Genomic DNA, 8,896 nt, shown 5'->3' with positions numbered 1-8,896 from the left:
TAAAAAAAAAAAAATGGCCAAAACCAGTCCATTTCAGCTCACTAATGCCTAGGATGTTGATCTTTATGCATTCTATTTCACTTTTGACAGCTTCTAATTTTCCTAGATTCATACTTCGTACATTCCATGTTCCGATTACTAATGGATATTTGCAGCTGTTTCTTCTTATCTTGAGTTTTGCCATATCAGCAAAAGGAAGTCCTGAAAGCCTTACTCCATCCACACTATATCAGACAGTGTTTCAGGGATATTTTTCAGTAGCATGATCATTAGATTCAGAAATTTTGCAGGTAGAAAAGGAAAGGATGGGCAATATCAATTCATCCAACTGAACCAAGTACTGTAAGGATAAATATAGCCTGTATCCTTGAGGGCCTTATGATCCAATAAAGGAGACATGGAAACAGATAAACACAGTATGATGAACATTGTAATTGGGGTACTGGGTGTGCCTAAGACCCCAGTGATCAGGGTTAAAAGTACATTTATACCTACTCATCCCCGGTTTTTGTAAATTTTTGATATTTCCATTGTGTCACAATGAGAGTACCCACTGCCATCCAGTTGATTCTGACTTGTAGCAACCTCCATTGGGTTTCCAAAACTGTTATTCTTCATGGAAGTAGACTGCCTCATCTTTCTCCCCAGACTGGCTGGTGGATTTGAACCTCCAGCTATTTGGTTAGCAGCCCACTGCCTTAATCACAGTGACGCCAACATTCCTGGGCTTTGGGTGTAACACCCTGGGGGCATGGGTGCACACCTAAACCCTCTTGGCTACAGAAAGCTAAGCAGATGGCCTGTGGATCAGAGTTTTCTTATCTCCATGCCCTGGACTTTACAGATGACCTAATCTTTTAACTATTGGTTTTAGGAATGAAGTTTTCTGGGATGGTATTGGAGATAGGTACGGATGTCAGCACAGTGAAAAAGGTAAATTGATTGAAATCTGGGGAAAGAGGTAAATTGATGGAAATCTAGGGAATGTGTGTATAGCTATGAGAAATGTGCTAAGCAGAAATACACTAAGTGTGAGAAGCAGGGTCTTGCTTCTTCTAGCCTTTGCCAGCAGACAGCAAAGGGAAACCAGGAGAGGGGGAATAAACTAATTCTGAATTGAGAGAAGGAAGTGATGGAAGTCCCTGGCTTCATTAAAACTTTTTATTATGAATAAAGTACAGTACCTCCATCTTTAGTTACCCAGAAAAATTAACGTGGGGATTCTGATTCATATCAACCTTTCATTTATCCCATCATTGTCCAGATGTGTTCAGATTAGCTTGGCAGTTTGGTGTGTATTGAGAGAATGGCTGGTTTATTTACTAAACATTAACTCTGAATAGATGATTAAGGCAAGCCTTCCAGGAATGAGAGGTGTGAGTTTTGTTGTTTGTTTTCTTTACTAATTCAGGAAGAGGTGAATGGCAAGTCCACTCATTTGAACAAACGCTTAATACTATTTTCCTTCCTGGGAGATTGAGTTATTGGTGCACATGGCTTTAATGCTGTGGCTGAAGAATGCGTCACTGATCAGAAGGTATCCCTACCTCTCACTATCAATGTTTAGAGATTGTTTTTTCCTTTCTTGAATTTCTACCTAGCCCTTCCTTTTTCCTCTCCTTTTCTTTGTATTAGTTTGGTTATATCTTATTTCTCAGCCAAGTACTTCTTTCTTTCCAATGCTAAAACCCTTCTTATATATGCACAGAGCATTGTTTGTGTGGAGTGGCTTAATGAAGAGGGCATTGTGTTTTCAGAGTCCTGGAACAATTGGCTGTTTTCCAAATTGGACCATAGTTAGGTAGTTTTGGTAGAAAAACTAGTTTGGGGTATTGAGTTGAACTTAATGGGCTTCTCCTTGGCATGAAGCTTGTGAAAGAGATAGCCCTGGGAAGGAGGCCAACCTGCGTGGCCCAGTAGGATTGTGCAGGGTGTGAATGATGCCCCCTAGTGGTGAACAGCACACTTTTTTTTTTTTTTTTTTTTAACCGGAAACAGATTTTAAATGACCAAAACAAAACAAAAACTCCTTTAATCTCAGTGTTAAATCTTCCTATCCACAAGCATGTTTGTTTTCCCATTCATATAGGTCAATTCTGTTTTTTTTTTTTTTTTTTTTACAGTAGTTTTGTTCCAAAGGAGCTCTGGTAGCGTAGCACCTAAGGAACTTGACTACTAACCAGAAGGCTGGTGGTTCAAACCCACCAGCTGCTTCTCAGAAGGAAGATTGGGCAATCTACTTCCATAGTGATCCCACCTTGGAAACACAAGGAGGGGTCACTGTGAGTCGAGTCCAACTTGATGGCACATAACAACAAGTTTTGTTCTATTCTCCATTAAGTTGCCTCCTTTCTGAGCCCAAAGGTATTCTTAGGATTTTCAAAGCCAGATGCACCCAAACTGTGAGCTCTGCCACAGCTTATTTGGTTTTGATTTGCACTGGGCGTGGTTATTGGCTCGTGCTTCCCTTTACACATTACTCTGTCAATTCATACTGTTTATTGAGCATCCTTTATGACCAGGTACATGTTCTTAATCACTAAATCTCTGTTATCTCTTTTTTATAGATACTGTGGAAGATTCCAGAAGGAGTCTCCTTCTAAGAAGCTGCTGTCCTGCCAGTATCTTATGGCACTGCTCTTTTGGCCCTGGAGCATTGGGCCCATATCCAGCCTTGGTTAGGGTTGTGTAGATGATGGGGGCTAGGTGTTATCCTTCTCTTATGCCAGAAGTGTTTGCCAGGACTTTGCTCCTTCCCTTCTCTGTCTTTCAAATTGTATTCCATTTGACTGAGGAAAGGCCAAAGGGAAGTATTGATCCATGTCTGGGGTCTGGTTACCTTCTATCTGGGTGAACTTCACCTTCTATCTGGGTGAACTTCACCAACATGAATTTGGAAAATTATTTCTCTCAAACCAGACCACTGTGAAGATCACTTCATAGAAAACCTTAAAGTTTAGAGAGCTGGTTCAATGAAAGTCACTTTGCTCAAGTTTTAATGGGAAATCCATGGTATCCGTTTCTCTGTGAGGCTTAGTTGGAGATGCCCATTTTAAGTATTTCAAATTCAAAGGTGCTGGAGTTTTCTACTTTTGCTGAAACATCCATATTGCCTCTTACTGTTCTTTAGTGAGTCTCAGGATTGCTCCAGAGAGGTGGGTTTAGTTGAACATTGGCCACCATCTTCTAAAATTTGGCAGTGTTTACCATGAGAATTGTTTTAGGACAGAATTTCTGAGGCAGAAATTGGAGTAGTGGTTCAAAGGAAGGGTTGCACTAACACCACGGAGAGGCTACCTAGAGAGATTAAGGAGTAACTTTCCTGGGATCTCTGGTGGTGCAGTGGCTAAGGCATTTGGCTACTACCCAAAAGGTTGGCAGTTCTAATCCACCAGCTACTCCACAAGAGAAAGATGAGGCAGTCTGCTTCCATTAAGACTTACAGCCTTGGAAACCCTATGGGGCAATTCTCCCCTGTCCTGTAGGTTGCTATAAGTCAGACTCGATGGCATGCATTTGACTTTTTGGGTTTTCCTGGAAATTCTTCAAAACCAGACCAAATTAGTCACATATATAACCCAGCCCAAAAGTTGCAGACAGATGTATGTGAAATATTGAAAGAAATTACTTCCGAGGGCTCTTTTTTTTTTCAAAATTTTATTGTGATTTGAGTGAAAGTTTATAGAGCAAATTCATTTTCCATTCAGCAGCTCACATACACTTTGTCTGATGACAATGACTACAATTTACCAGAATGCAACAGCCCTCCTCCCACTTCTTCCCCACTCTTCCCTGTGTCCTTCCCTCCCATGCACTCCTGCCCCCTGAGCTGTCTCCCTGTGCATACACAGCAGAGAACTCTTGCTTTAGAGTGTTCTGACTCTAAAATGTTCATGAAATCACATTGCAAGATGATTTGTGAAGGCTTTTGAAGTAACATTCATCTTTCTTTGGCATAGAGAAACAGTCTTAGAGACGGCAGCAGCTGGAGCCACAGGCCTTGCAGTGATAGACACGGCAACAAACATTCTTCAGGCCAAGGTATTTGCATGCTAACTTCTCCGTTTAGAAAAACCACACACCCCCAGTTTTCAAACATAGGGTATAGTCACTCATTAATTTAAAAACATGTGGATGCACTAGGGACAAAATGAATGATTGAAAAGTGGTAAGACTGTTCCCTGTCAAAGATGGAAAACTTGTGAGACCTGGAAAAACAAGGCAATCCCATTGAGTTCTGGCACTCACAGCTTTCACTGTATTGCTTACAGACTAGTGAGAGGTATCTAGAAAGTAAATCACTTGTCTTTCTGAGTACTAGAATCTGGCAAAATCCAACTCACTTCAGGGCCTTTGCAGATGCTATTCCCTCTACCTGGAATGTTCTGATCTGTCTCTCCCTGTGCTTCATATTTAAACTATCTCATAGAACCTTATACTTCTCTTTCATGGTATAAATCTCACTCTGTGCTTACTCCTTTACTTATGTCATTATTGGATTGATAGATCTCTCCTACTAGACTGTAATCCCCATGAAAGCAGGGAAAGTGCCTTTTTGATTCATTATTATAGTCTTGGCACCTAGCATGGTGCCTACCACCAGAGCTCCCACCATAGTGGGCACTCAATAGCTATTTCATGAATGAATGAAGAAAGACCCAAGTCTCTGCAGGGGTAGGCTATGGTGTCAGACTGTGAATGTCAAAAAAAGAGGACCTTTTGAGGAGAGAAGAAAATGATAGACATTTCAGCTGACTTTGGAAGGATTGGTAGCAGTAAAATTGGGGAAGAAGGGAGGTGAAGGTCATGTTTAGTGATGGGAGGACATATTAGAAGACAGAGAATGTGAACTAGTATGATGTATTCAGGGAATTGCAAATAGCATGTCCGGAGCAAAGGACCTGTGGAGGGAATGGTAGACGGTAACTTTAGAGAGGTGATGAAGGGTCTTGTTTAGACCTGAAGTATTTGAATGTTTATTGGATGCTTCTTGGAAGGAAGGTTGGGCAGTCTACGTCCATAGTGATACATCCTCGGAATCCCAAGGAGGTGTCTTTATGAGTCGGATCCGACTCTACAGCAGTGAGTTTGGTTTTTGGTTTATAGGGAGCTATTGAGGATTTTAAATAGGGAAGTGCCATGATCTTCTTTGCATTTTGTATGCTTCATTCTGCAGTGGAGATGAGAGATGGGGGTAAGATTGGGGGCGTTTGGAGACAGTAGGGCAGACTTTTTTTTTTTTTTTTAATAGAAAGAGAATGCTTATTATTGACTAAGCATTAAATGAGAATGTGATGCATCACATTCTGCTAAAGAGGCAATCTGCTAAAGAGAATGCAAAGACAAAGAAGTTTTTCCCCCAACAACTGCCTTCCCACAACTTCTCTTTTTTACTTGTTTTTTAAATTATGATTTGGGTGGAAGTTTACAGAGCAAATTCATTTTCTATTCAACAGTTCATAAACATTTTGCTTTGTGACATTGATTGCAGTCCCCAGGATGTGACAGCTTTTTTCCTACTTCCTCCCTGTGGTTACATTTCCCTGTATCCTTCTTTCCTGTGAATTCTTGCCCTCTGAACTTTCTCCCTATGCAAATACTGGCCTCCTGATCTCCCATCTTGATTACTCTGAGGAGTATAACTACTTGGTATAGTTATTCACCTCATAGGCCTGTCTATTGTTTGCCTGTAGTTAAGCCACAGTAGTGAGTTCAATTCTAGTCCTGAGTTTGAAATAGGACCAAATGCAGGTCCCTGCCTGGTGTGCAATCAGGTCAAAACAGTTTACACACCGAGTGATTAAAAGGAGAGAAAATTATTTATTGCAAAGTGGCAATGCAAGGAGGCAGGGGTCCGTGCCCAGATCTGACTCCCGGAATTTCCATAGAATTACAGTTTTTGTAGGTTTCCTAAGAGAGGGTTACGCATATTCATATAAATTTCAGGAATTTGGGCATGAGATGGTTGACGATTGGCTGAAATTTCCTTCGGCCTTCGTTTAAAGGGACAGTAGTGTTTTGATCCAGTGCACTGGCATATGAGATGAGTCACACCGGCTTCCTGTCATCAGCTGAGGGGGCTTAGACAGAGGGGGGAGTGTTAGTTCCCAGTACCTTTGCTCCTCTCTTTCCCACTGCACATGTCTGGAGGCCAGAGTTAATTTTCAAGTTGTTTTCTAAGATACATTAACGGGTTTATCACCTGTGCCTAAGGAAATAGCAGGAAAGAATGTTTTTTTTTGTTCCATTCAGTTCTTAAGGAACTGAGCTTATTGTGTTTACTCATCTGTCTCCAACTGGAGTCCTATCTGTCTTAACCAGGGTGGGGAAATAGTTGCGGGTAATTAAGTTTACTTATCTATTCCCATCTGGGGTCCTATCTGTTCTAATTATCTGTTTTAACCAGGGTGGGGGAAATCATTTTGACTTTACTTGGTTTCAAGTTCAATTCCAGCCCTGAAGGGTGACTAGGAGCCATAGTCTCAGGGGTTTCACCAGTCTCTAACTCAAAGGTGAAGATACTTGAAACAAGGCAGTGGAGAAAATGGATTGAGAGATACTAATGGTGGAAGAAGGGCACTCTGGTAGCATAGTGCCTAAGGCACTTGACTGCTAACCAGAAGGCTGGCGGTTCAAACCCACCAGCCACTCCTCGGAAGAAAGGTTGGGCAATCTACTTCCGTAGTGATACTGCCTTGGCAACCCAAGGAGGGGTCGCTATGAGTTGAGTCCGACTCGACAGCACATAACAACAACAACAACAATCGTGGAAGAAAATACAGAATTTGGTGCCTAGAGAGCATCCTAATATACTTAAAGGAACAAGGACTTTGAAGTTAGTCTAGGTTCAAATTCTAGCTCTGCATTGTAAAATAACACTTTCCACACAGGGTTGTTGTGGGGATACTGAGATTACATGTGCAGTGTATCTATTAGAGGGCACGGCGCATCAATAAGAGTCTGTTAATAAATTCTGTCATTTGTGTAAATAGTTTATACTCGTCTGCTAATCGAAAGATTGGTGGTTTGAATCCACCTAGCAGTGCTGTCAAACTACTTTTGCAAGATTACAGACACTGAAAACCTATGGAGCAGTTATACTCTGACATATGTGGGGTCACCATAAGTTGGAACTGACTTGAGGGCAGTGAGTTATTATTATTATTAGACACTGAGTGTGAAGGGGCAATCTAGCTTAACTGGTGGATTTGCCACTTACTGAGCTTTCAGAACAGAGGAGGAAATGCTGAGTTCAGTTTTGGATATGTTGAGCATGAGGTTGCTGTGGAACATGCTATTGGAATATCTGTAAGGCAGCGAGGTTTCCAAGTTTGGAGATAATTAGATGTGTCCGGAATTTCTGCAGGTGACATCTCTCATTTCTCACATTAAGGTCCTTTTGGGGAAGAGGTGTGAATTCTGAAGACAGCTCCTCGGGAATATTAACACATTTCCTGTTAAAAGGAATGGCTTTTACCCACTCTTTTATGGGGGAGGCCATAATTAGTACCATTGTCTAGAACCATTGACTAACATTAGGAAGATATAATTGTACCCTTTAAGTAGTTATAAGAGTCTTAAGAAGAGAAAAAATTCAGATATTAAAATGAATCCAAACTGCATTTTCTCTAGCAACTATAATGGTTTTAAACAAAAGGAAAGCCAAAACAAAACAAAAAAATCAAATCAAAGTAATGTTACCATGCCATCTACTTGGAACAGGTCATTTTGATAACACCTTCCATCCACAGATTGCATATTGTTTTCGGAGTGCTTCCACAGCAATTATCTTACACTTGATCTTCTCAACACTCCTGAGAGGTGGGTAATGTAAATATTTATTATCCCTGTTTCACAGATAAAGAAAGTGAAGTACTGAGAGAGAAAATGGTTCAGATCTAGTCTCCCTGGGACCTAGTGGGAATCCTGGGATTGGGGTGAGATGCCTGACCCTAGTCTGGTATCTGTCCACTGTGGCACTGTGCGCTAATAGCCTTTTCAATGAAGTGGCAGCTATCTGAGAATTCCACTGAGGAATTGAGAGTAGCTTTCAGTTGCAGATGGTTATAGATGAGTGTGAAAACTGATGTTCTTGGGAGCCCTGGTGCACAGTGGTTAAGTGCTTGGCTGCTGACTAACAGGTCAGTGGTATGAACGTACCAGCTGCTCTATAGGAAAAAGATGTGGCAGTCTTCTGTAAAGATTTACAACCTTGGAAACCCCACGGGGCAATTCTATTCTGTCATGTAGGGTCACTATGAGTTGGAATTGACTAGATGGCAATGGAGTTTGTTTTCTTTGTATATTCTTCGTGTATTTGAGTATAAGTTTTGAGCACCAACTTGGGGCCAAAGTGCTCAGGTTGGTGGGTGCTGTCCAGTGATAAGGTACCTCTAAATCACTGCCTTGGAGTCGTTTCCAACTCATAATGACCCCTCCTTGGGTTTCTGAGGTGGTATGTCTACGGAAGTAGATTGCCCAGTCTTCCTTCTGAGGAGCGGCTGGCAGATATGAACCGCCAACCTTCTGGTTAGCAGTCAAATGCCTTAGGCACTACGCCACCCTCTAGGCCATGCTTTAAGGAGGCACTGTGTGACGTTTTAGTGCATGGCTGTTTACCGAAAGGTTGGCAGTTTGAATCTGCCTAGTGGCTCTGTAGGAGAAAGCCCTGGTGATCTGCTTCCATAAAGATCACACCCAAGAAAACCCTATGGGGCAGTTCTACTCTGTCACTTTGGGTCACTATGAGTCAAAAAATCTACTTGATGGCATCTAACAACAACTACAGTGCTCTAGGCTGTTGGGGTGGCACAAAGGATTAAGTTCTTAGCTACTAACTGAAAGGTTGCAATTGGAATCCATCCAGAGGTGCCTTGGAACAAAGACCTGGCAATCT

At 41.7% G+C, this 8,896-nt stretch overlaps 1 pseudogene; it reads left to right on the top strand.

The window, feature by feature from the left end:
- LOC103194303 overlaps positions 1 to 8,896 on the top strand; it is a 114,186-nt pseudogene that overhangs the window by 29,122 nt on the left and 76,168 nt on the right.

The sequence above is a fragment of the Orycteropus afer genome, unplaced genomic scaffold, assembly GCF_000298275.1.
Source record: "Orycteropus afer afer isolate SDZICR_OR568_19922 unplaced genomic scaffold, OryAfe1.0 scaffold00043, whole genome shotgun sequence".
Classification (NCBI taxonomy): Eukaryota; Metazoa; Chordata; class Mammalia; order Tubulidentata; family Orycteropodidae; genus Orycteropus; species Orycteropus afer.
The sequence above is the reverse complement of the archived record's forward strand: the minus strand, read 5'-3'. Positions and strand labels throughout refer to the sequence as shown.